General features: G+C 45.5%; 1 long non-coding RNA gene across 1 annotated transcript; it reads right to left on the bottom strand.

The window, feature by feature from the left end:
• Nucleotides 1-9564: 9564 nt before the first annotated feature.
• On the bottom strand, nt 9565-10931 carry LOC308597417. Its single transcript, XR_014012961.1, has 2 exons — nt 10760-10931; nt 9565-10263 (listed from the first exon to the last, which is right to left on the bottom strand). It is a non-coding gene; the product is annotated as an uncharacterized lncRNA (long non-coding RNA).
• Nucleotides 10932-11213: the final 282 nt, after the last annotated feature.

Here is an 11213-nt window from a genome sequence, read left to right as displayed (position 1 = left end):
TCCATACGGAAGACAAGTTTCTGGTTCGACATCCGAGGCGCTTTTGAAAACCAAAACATTTATGGCATTCAAAAACCAAAATGTTCGTCAATGGAGATGTTCAAAAACTGAGATACCACTGTAATAGCATATGTTGTAATATCAGTGAAGAGCTATTGAAAATTAAAAACATCCATTCCCTGTCAAGAGATTTTTAAGTCCAATTGTGAACTCATATAGAACTTTTTTTTATATAAAAAAAGGTTCATTTTAAAAAACAACAACCGTTCTTCTTACAGGGTAAAATATAAATCAGGAAGAATCAGGAAACATTTGATATTTTGTAAGCTTAATTTCAAAAGCGTCTTCCTTATCAGAAATGTTATTTGGAGTTCATGAGTTTGAACCAGGAGTAAATTATTGGCATGGGCAAAAGAGGGAACAGTGGTCACTGCTTGTGGAGCCTGATCTCCCGCCAGTTGCACAATGAGTTGGCTAGGCCTTGCACTGAGAACAACATCAAAAAGCTGGAGAAGCAGATCTCAGCGGTGCTTCTTCATTAAGGCTGGCTGTACCGACGATGGCAAATTTGTAGTGCTGAAGAACCAGCACATCCTCAAAAGCAGGACGGCTGCCGCTCTCCTCTGAAAATCTGCAACACCTCCCAGATGTCAGCGGGGATTCATTTAGCCTGGAGAACATTTATTTATCTGCCACGAGGTAGAAAGGAGCGAACGTTTTGACTCTTAAGAGCTCGGCTTGAGTGTCTGGAATTGCTGGTTTGCCTTGCAGCTGAGAACTATTAGAGCTTTATTTGCTGGCTCAATGGAACAATGTACAGCGAGTATCTCTCTAAAGCGTATTTGGAAACAGAGTTTTAAAGAACTGAACTAGCTGTCATTCCCTTCCAGGGTTCAGTCACAGTGGTACACAGTGTTAGATTTTTTTAAAATGTAAGGGGCACACATACACATTCCCAAAAGGAAAAGGAAATTTATGCAGTGACATGGCTGTAAGGAGAGAAGGAAAAGTACAGTGGTACCTCAGGTTACATATGCTTCAGGTTACATACGCTTCAGGTTACAGACTCCGCTAACCCAGAAATATTACCTCGGGTTAAGAACTTTGCTTCAGGATGAGAACAAAAATCGTGCAGGTGGCACAGTGGCAGCAGGAGGCCCCATTAGCTAAAGTGGTGCTTCAGGTAAAGAACAGTTTCAGGTTAAGAACGGACCTCCAGAACAAATTAAGTTCTTAACCCAAGGTACCACTGTATATTGTTAAGGTAAAGGGTAAAGGACCCCTGGATGGTTAAGACCAGTCAAAGGCAACTATGGGGTGCGGCACTCATCTCGCTTTTCAGGCCGAGGGAGCCAGCGTTTGTCCACAGACAGCTTTCTGGATCATGTGGCCAGCATGACTAAACCGCTTCTGCTGCTATGGAACACCGTGACGGAAACCAGAGCGCACAGAAATGCCGTTTACCTTCCCATCACAGCGGCACCTATTTATCTACTTGCACTTGGATGCTTTCAAACTGCTAGGTTGGCAGGGGCTGAGACAGAGCAATGGGAGCTCACTCAGTCACCAGGTTTCAAATCGTCAACCTTCTGATCGGCAAGCCCAAGAGGCTCAGTGGTTTAGACCATAGCACCACCCATGCTGTGCAACCATCCCTTCTCATGTGGGGAGGTTTTCTCACTCCACACAGCCTCTTTGCCAGTGGGGGGCGGCCATTGAAGGTGCAGACCAGGCTGGGGAGCAACCAACCCAATTTGTGATTTCAAAGGTTCCCCTCCCAGCATGCCTTGCACCCAAGCAGCATTTTATTACAGGGCCTTCCATGTTCTCCTCTAAGATATTTTTACAGACATCATTGCTGCCCTGTGTCATGTCCTCCAGTGCTCTCCCACAATAGTTTCATACTGACAAGCTTCTTCGCTGAGTACTGTAAAGAGTGGACAGTTAATTATCTGAAAATCCATCGGCTTTGCAGCGAAACTCCCTTCGCCTCCTCATCTGCCAAGGTGCACTTCAGAGAGATGAAGCAGACCTTCTCTGTGCAACATGCTAGTAAAAAAGTTGTAAAAGAGAGAGGCCTACCAACAGCATCCCATGCGGCTTCTGTGGCCCTTTGCTGAGTGATATGTGAAGCAACTCCACCAAGTTTCCTCTGCGTCATTCTTGAAGTCTGTTTCCTGATCACTTTGGCCTCTCTGCTGTAACTTAGCTAAGCTTTCATTTGTGCAGTTGCCTGGGTATCATAACCGCTTCCTCTCATCATTCACACTCACACTTTCACTTAACAAGTGTGCTAAGGTGACCTCTGTTTTACCCCCTACAGAATGAGCAAAAAATCTTGCACTTTCCCTCCACCTAGTAACTTGATGAGCATAGCTTCCCCACCCCCCGTTAATCCTTCCGTATGATACACCCAAAGACACTTTGCTTACCATACAATTTAGCCAGTGCTTTTCCCCACCCCCAGCGCACCAGAGTGCAGTTCTGGCACCTCTCAGGTGGATACCATTGCAGGCTCTCCCCCACCCGCTTTTTGCCTTTACAGTGGACTCTCGGGTTTTGAACGTGATCCATGCGGGATGCTTTTGTGAATGCGTGACCACTGAAACCCGGAAGTAACCCGTTCTGGTACTTCCAGGTTTCGCCGGTCCACAACACGAAAAGATGCAACCTGAAGTGTCTGTAATCCGAGGTATGACTGTACAGTGGTGCCTCGCAAGACGAAAAGAATCCGTTCTGTGATTCTCTTCGCCTAGCGGTTTTTTTGTCTTGCGAAGCAAGCCCATTGACGGATTAGCGGATTAGCGCTTTTAGCGGCTTTTAGCGGCTTTTAGCAGCTTTTAGCGGCTTATCTGCTGATCGGATCAGCTGATAAGCGGCTTAGCGGCTTAGAAAAAAGGGGGGGAAGGAAAAAAACCCAGCAGGAACTCGCAAGACATTGTCGTCTTGCGAAACAAGCCCATAGGAAATTCGTTTTGCGAAGCACCTCCAAAACGGAAAACTCTTTCGTCTAGTGAGTTTTCCGTCTTGCGAGGCATTCGTCTTGCAGGGCACCACTGTACTTACTTCTGAGAAGTCAAAACAAACATTTCAAGTCAAAATAGAAGCTGGCCAGCATATGCAAGTCTACACTTCTTTTTAGATCTCTGTTTCTGCCTAGCTCCTAGCCGCTCCTAGCGCTGGTTGGTCAAGTTACGGGGTGGGGCCAATTCATATTTCCATTTCTTCAATCCATCTCCTGCATAGTGGCGGCAGGCTTTAAGCTTTCCAGCCTGGTCTCTACCATTGCACACGCACACGTTTGCATGGGGGCCCTTCTGAGCTACCCTAGCCTTCCACCTGAATCTAAGAGAACGAGGAAGGCAGGGGAGCATTTGTCCTGCACCAGCACCAGAGGGGACCCTTAAAGCAGCTGGAGAGACATCTTGCCGTAGCTTTTAGCATCTCTGTGGGTGGTGAACGCAGCTGTTGTTAAACGAGCATCTGTTCAGGGCTGCCCCCAAGTTGCCCAGCAACTTACTGTAACAACTTTCTCTATTTTTCTAGAGAAAAAGCACTGAATTTAGCCATTTTAAAAAGAATGGGTCATCTCTGAATGCTGTTGGACTCCAATTCCCATGAGCCCTAGCTAGCATGAGCAATGATCAGGGGGCAGTGGGAACTGTAGTTCTGCAGCAGCTGGATGGGTTAACACATCCCTGACTCTGTGTGTGGGTTTTTTAACGACATTGCCACCCCCACCCCCTTCAGAGCTTCAATGCATGAATGTCTAGGAGTGTTGCCAGCAGGGTGGAGCGAGCTGAAGGAAGAGTGCATATTCCCAGGACAAAATGAAACAAGAGATTGGCACTGGACTGAGAGCAAATGTGTGGATTGGTGGTCAGGCATGTTTACAATATTTAGCAGCCTTTGGGTCCATTCCACAACTGATTGTGAGCATGTGTATGGGTGTGTGTACATGCAACCGTACTTCCAACCTTCTGTGCAATTACTATAGATAGATTGTATATGGTAAGAGCAGTTAAACAGCAGAGCTGACTCCCTCAGAAGATGGTGGACTCTCCCTCCTATGAGGTTTTTAAGAAGTGTTTGGGTGGCCACCTCTCTTGGATGCTTTAGCTGAGATTCCTGCATTGCAGATGGTTGGACTAGATTGAGAGCCAGTGTGGTGTAGTGGTTAAGAGTGGTAGTCTTGTAATCTGGGGAACCGGGTTCACGTCTCCGCTCCTCCACATGCAGCTGCTGGGTGACCTTGGGCCAGTCACACTTCTCTGAAGTCTCTCAGCCCCACTCACCTCACAGAGTGTTTGTTGTGGGGGAGGAAGGGAAAGGAGAATGTTAGCTGCTTTGAGACTCCTTAGGGTAGTGATAAAGTGGGATATCAAATCCAAACTCTTCTCTTCTTCTTCTTCTAGATGGCACCGGGGTCCCTTCCAGCTCTACAGTTTGATGATTCTATATAAATATAAATAATATTCTGTTCCCCAGGAGATCCCACGCAGCAAATAGTGTTGTGAAATTTATATAAACCCATACTGTGGATAATTTCTTTCTCCTACTCCCCAGTTTGATTTCCAAGCTTGGCTTCTCATCTTGTCAAAATCACTGAAGACCTATACAGTTCAGAAGAATATTCACATCAAATTACACATGCAAGTGAATTTGTTTGTTTAGACTCATTAACTGTAAAGCTTTTGCTGGTATCTCTGCTGATTTCTTTCATTTGCTTAAACTATTTCTTTGGAGACTCAGTGCTTTGCCTACAGCTGTTCTATCATGGAAACTGCAATATCCTATCCTAGAGTCTCTTTTGCGCCATATGATACTCGGTAGCACGTTTATTACTCACTTAACAGACTGCCCACCCAGGCAGTAAGTTTAATGCCTAGAGAAATAATAATAATAATAATAATAATAATAATAATAATAATAATAATCTGAACAGAATATTTTCAGGCTATGTCTAGCACCATAGTTCCCACTCCCTACCTCCAAACAGTGCCAAGACCTCCACCTCCCAGGTTCTAATAGGTTTGAAACAAAGTCTTTATTTCCTGTTTGCACATTTATAGTGGGGCTAATATCTTCCCAAGCTACGGTCTTCCTATATGGTCCCATTGGAAAGGATTTTGATTTTGAGCAAGCCTGAGGAACCTGTGTCCCTCCAGATGTTGTTGGACTCAACTCCCATCAGTCCCTTCCAGCCACTGTGTCCAGTGGTCAGGGGTGATGGGAGTTGTAGTCTATCTGGTGGGTCACAGGTTCCCTATTCATGATTAGCATAACGTGTGGATAAAGCATGTTTTGATTGAAAGAGAAAGCTAGCACAGAGTATATTTTGATTGAAAGAGAAAGCTAGCATAGAGTATATTTTGCAAGATATATAGCCTGCAAGGGGTGATGGAGGTAATGGCATGGGTTGCCAGATTGTACTAGGTTAGATTACTGCAATGTGTTATATGTAGGGCTGCCTCTGTAGACAGCCCAGAAACTGTAGCTGGTGCAGAATTTGGTGACTAGGTTTCTCATCAGGACAAGACAGTTTGGGCATATTACACCGATCCTGGCCCAACTGCACTGGCTGCCAATTAGTTTCTGTGCCCAATTCAAAGTACTGGTTTTGACCTATAATGCCTTAAACAGCTCAAGACTGCAATAACTCAAGGACTGCCTCCCCCATATGAACTGACCCAGACCCTGAGATCATCATCTGAGGACCTTCTTCGCTTGCCTCTTCCATGAGAGGTCCTAAGGGTGGCAACAGAAGAAGGGACCTTTTCTGTGGTGGCTTTCACACCTCCAAAAACCATGTTTGGAACGGTCTCCCTTAGGAGGTTGTGGACTCTCCTTCTTTGGAGGTTTTTAAGCAGAGGCTGGATGGCCATCATATGATGGGACAACCTGCTGCTTATTTCCTTCTGGCATCTCAGATTGCATGTCTGCCGTTTCCATTCTGTTCTTGGAGCAAGCTTATGCTACTGATGAATCAAAAGTGTTTCCACACAGGCAGCACTTGGCCCAGTGGGAGGTACATCGCCACTGTGATTGTGGACCTCGTCGTCACAGCAACCCATGTGGGCAGAAGTCTTCTGTTGCTGGTGTGGGAGCAAAGACTGAGAAGAACAGCAACTGCACTGATAATAGAATGTCTATAAAGAGGTTCTAAGACACTACGCCAAATGCATCATGGAAAAAGCTGGTTTTTAATGCAGGATTTAAAGGAAGGCATCCACAACCTCCAGCCCAATTTATCCCAGGAATGCAAAATCCTTCCCCAAATGTACACTTTTGAGAGGCATCATTTACGGTGGTCCATTCAGCAGTGACATGGAGGGGAGACTTCTCAGTGGTACTGTACACAGTTCATTCAGTTGTCATAAAAAGCGGTCACTGATGAGAGGGGCATTTTTAAACATCAGATCACATCATTCCCCTTGACAGGGCAAATCCAGATTAAATGGAGGTGGGGGAGTGCTGGCATTTTGGTGCCCATGATGTCAGGTAGTTGGTAGGGGACACTATGGTCTAAACCACTGAGCACCTTGGTCTTGCTGATCAGAAGGTTGGTGGTTCGAATCTGCACGAGGGGGTGAGCTCCCATTGCTCTGTTCCTGCTCCTGCCAACCTAGCAGTTCAAAATCACACCAGTGCAAGTAGATAAATAGGTACCGCTGTGGCAGGAAGGTAAATGGCATTTCCATGAGCTCTGGTTTCCGTCACGGTGTTCCGTTGCACCAGAAGCAGTTTAGTCATGCTGGCCATATGTCTGTGGACAAACGCTGGCTCCCTCAGTGAGATGAGCGTCGCAACCCCATAGTCGCCTTTGACTGGACTTAACCCTCCAGATGTCCTTTACCCTTTTGGACTTTCTTAGGTGGTTTGTGCAAAAAAAATTACATGCACAAAAGCACCCATCCCCCAATAAACACCCATTTGGAAATGCCACCACTTGGCATGTTCAGGACTCTCTTTATGTTTGTGTACAAGGTTATTTTAAAAAAATAAAAAGCCAGATCAATGTTTGATTTAACAAAGAGCCAAAATACAAGCAAAGTCTTTCATTTATGTGTGTTACACATCCCAGCCCCAAGAGGCGCATCTGCAGATCTGTGCCAGCAACATCTGCCCAGACCCAGCATTGGGATGGCTAAGATTATTGTCTGCCTTCCTAGCGGAATTCCTGCTTCTCTTCCTTTCACACACAGATAGGAGGCTATTTATCAGGTCATCTAGCAGAACACAGAGATCTGTGCGGTTTGTGGGAGGGGAGGGGAAGAGGAGGGAAGCCTTGTCACTTGGTATATCCTTCAACCCAGGCAAAGAGGAAATTAGTTTCTATGCACTTTATAAAAAGCATTGAAACCAAACAATGGCAACCACACAGCTGGCTTTTAGAAATCTGATGTCAACAAGACCAGAGGCATGCACTTCGGGGGTTTGTTTGGGTTTTTTTTTAATCTCAGGAAGGATTTGCAAAACAGAGTGTGCTTGATGAAACTGGCAAAAGGGGCAGAAGAAGCCAATAACTCAGAGAGGGTGAGAGGCAGCCGATGCCAGCAACTTCTGCTTCAGCTATCAGCAGATCCACGCTACACATTTAAAGTATATCCAATGCATATTTAAAGCACATGACTTCCCTCAAAGAGTCCCGGGAACTGTAGTCCCCCCCACACAAAGCGGCACCCTTAACAAACCACAGCTGCCAGGGGTCTTGGGGGAAATCTGTATGCTTTAAATGTGTGCTGAATTTGCTGTAAATGTATGGTGTGGATCTGCCCTATGCTAGCCTTTTGAAGAGTGAGTCACAGCTTGAACTTCCAGAAGAGGTACACAGAGAACACTCATCTGTGGGGAGGGGGGAATATCTCCTGCATCCCAAGAGATATGAGCAAGAACGTTCTGCTCTCCACCAACCACCTTGGGCACAGATACGCCAGCAGACACCAGCAATGAAAATAAGAAAATGTGTGGACTTATGAAGTCACCATTTGACATCCCACCCACTGCTAGGCAGTGCTTCTCTGGGTCTCTGTAGTGATGTATGAACATGTCTCAGTCTGTTACAATATTGATTTGCACTTTCCTCTGGTATTTTCCATTCTGCCGCAACTGGTTTATTTTGCACAGGGGTAAAAGTCGGACGCAGCAGAATTAATCTGAGCCTTGAAAAGCACATAGAGCTGAACGAGAAAGTGGGAACGCATATTAAGACACAGTTTGCCTTGGACAGCAAAACAGCAGGCATTGGTCCAGTCCATAGCTGTCAACTTACAGATTTGAAAATAAGGGACCAGCAGCCTCAAAAATAAGGGATCTGCAGCCAAAATAAGGGATTTTCCAAGCACAGGTATGTTCAGCTTCTGAGCCCCTCCGAGCCAAAGGCAGAAAGCCCAGCCAGCAGCCAAACGAAGCCTCAAGCGGTGATTCCCACAGCGCAGCAACCCAGCAAAGGGGATGCAGCAAGGAAAATCACCGTCACCTCTCCGCTGGGAAGCGCTGAGCAAAGGCGAGTCCCCAGGCAACGCGGCCGATTTGATCGGCACAAGGCATGCAAGCTCCACCCCCCAGTCATTCTTAGACTCCTTATTGGGTGAGCAACGCAGCCAAGCAACACAGTTGGAGCCTCCCTCCTCCCTGGCTGGCAGGGAGGGAGGGAGAGGAGCTGCTTCCTTTGAAACCCGGGAAATTTAAGGGACATCATCAATAAGGGACAGCAGTGGGACACAGAGCTGGGATAAGGGACTTTCCCGCCAAATAAGGGATGGTTGACAGCTATGGTCCAGTCTTCTTCCTTCCTTCAGTTCTTGTGTTTGTGTGTAGCATCAGCTCATTAGAAAATAACCAACACCTTGGCTGCATAAACGCCATACATTTGGAGCACATGGCTTCCCTCAAAGAATCCTGGAAATTGTAGTTTAGCCCTTTCAGAACTCCAGTTCTCAGCAGCCCTAAAAACTGCAGTTCCCAGGATGTTTTAGAGGGAAGTCATGTGTTTTCAAGGTGCTTTATGCCTGGTGTGTGCATGCAGCCTTTGCATGCATTGTTAATGGCCTCTGGATTTGTCTCCTTTCAACTAGAATTATGAGAGTAATGGATTTTCCCAAAAGCTCTTTAATCTTGCTCTCAGGGTGTGCCTTTCCATTTATAGCTTAAACACCTCAAGACTCCATTTCTCTTAGCAATGCAAATGGTGACTCTTCCGCGCCTCCTCCTTTCGGGAATCAATCCAGATGCCTTTCTTAAACCACCCTAATGTTTTCTTAAGAAATTCATTGGCTTTCAGATGCGCTAAGTGTTGTTCTTGTCAGAAGTGTTGCACATGTCAGAAACTTCCAAAGGAGAAGAAAGGAAGAGGAAAAGCCAGGCTTGCTTTGTAGCAATTAGCATCATCCAAGGGGATTTTCGTTCTGCAGAGACGGGATCTTCCTGATTTCCTTAGCTCCCACACTGCATTTCCTCATCTGACGTAAGTTGTCCAGATGGTTGAAAGCAAGAGATGCCCAGGTCGTTAAGGTTCTAAATTTGAAGTCACACGCTTGGAGGGGAATAAGGAGATCAGAAGGATGCCTTCAATTTTTTAAATTTTTATTTATAAAGTTAAGCGCTCCCCAGTTCTCCATGCAGAGAGAGTTCCAGTGACAGTGGGGATTAGTTTACTTTTCCTTCAGATGAGACAGAATAAGAAGGGCTTATAGCCTCTTCATAATATCTGTTTTGATTATAAATATATAAGCAGAACATGGCAGAAGCAATTAGAATCCTGAAGCAGGGAACACTTTCGCTAATCCTGGTATAGGTAAATGTGCACACAGTCTCCCTTCAACTGCTTCCAGTCTATCTGATACCAAACCCAGGCTTTCGATAAACTGTTTTTCTTCCTTCCTCCATACTATAAATATATTTCAATGGTGTGCTTCTTTTGTCCCACTGGGCTCCTGATCAGAAGCAGCTCATCCCGCTTGAGCCACAAAGCTAGATTCATAGCAGTGGGGTCACACTGCCACTTACCTACAAGGAGGAGCCAATCCTGTGCTCCCATTGGTGGGTCCACACTGCGGTGCCCTCCCTGCCATGTTGCCTTTTGCCCTTCCATTAAACTGCAGTGGCCCTGCTGCCAGGAAGCTATCATTTTGCCTCTCCATCCCAGCTTGTTTCAGGCAGAACCAGGCTTCAGCCGATCCAAACTGGATTTCTAGGACAGGGCTGATCTGGAGTTCCACATCGGGTCACGGAGTGTGTGTATACAGTCATAGTTGGTGAAAGCTGAATAGAAAGAAGAGGAGACATGAGAACCTATTTTAAAAGACTAACTTTTAAAGCTGCCTCGGCATTTCTCTAATGCAACTGTGTTAAAGAAAGCCAAGTTGGAAATTTTGCTGTGAGCCCTTAGTCTTTCTGAACACTGCTATCAGGAAACTGTACTTGTCCAACAGACTGAAGGTAAGTTGAAAGCAGCAGGATTTTAATCCAAGGGATAAAGTGAAAGTGAGAGAAAATGAGTAGCAATTAGGTTTCAGCTGATCGCCTTCCCTCTGGGAAATTAACAAAAAGTCCTTCCGCTGGGATCTTGTTGAAGTTCAATTCTCTAGCGATAAGCTTTTTACTTGTTCTTCAACACCGTAGCACAGAACATTTCATTCTGGCTCGAGACAAAGGATTTCCAAGCAAGCCCCTGCATGTTTAAGAGGATGCCCACAGTGTATTAATTCAATACCTCCAGCACGGTCGGTTTTGAGTTTGAAATGCAATGAATTCCTACCCCCAATTCCATTTGGATGTTGCAACTTGCTTTCAGTGCAAATGAACAATCTTCCGCTTTCTGAGTCTGGTTATTCATTCGCTGACCGTTAGCAAAAACATTTTAAAAATAGACACAAACATGCCAAATGAAGTGATAAGATGTATGAGACCTTTCGCACCGTTGGTCAATGATTTTCAAGCGATGATGGGACGAACTGCAATACCGTCTGAAGTGAATCAGTAACCATTTGAAAGGTACAAACCGAGAGGAAGTTTACAGATGCACATCCAGATAGCCTATCATCTCATGCAACATCAACAAACAGTATTTATTCAGGAGAGAAGCTCACGAGGACTGTTGCATTCCAGAGGGAATGTGATGATCTTATGATCTCATCATGTCAGTGCAGTTTAAGGATTACATTACCATGACAATGCACATTCCTATCTCCTAACATTTGAATGGTAGGTAC

Source organism: Podarcis bocagei (genome assembly GCF_964188305.1).
Source record: "Podarcis bocagei genome assembly, chromosome: 11".
Taxonomy (NCBI): domain Eukaryota; kingdom Metazoa; phylum Chordata; class Lepidosauria; order Squamata; family Lacertidae; genus Podarcis; species Podarcis bocagei.
The sequence above is the reverse complement of the archived record's forward strand: the minus strand, read 5'-3'. Positions and strand labels throughout refer to the sequence as shown.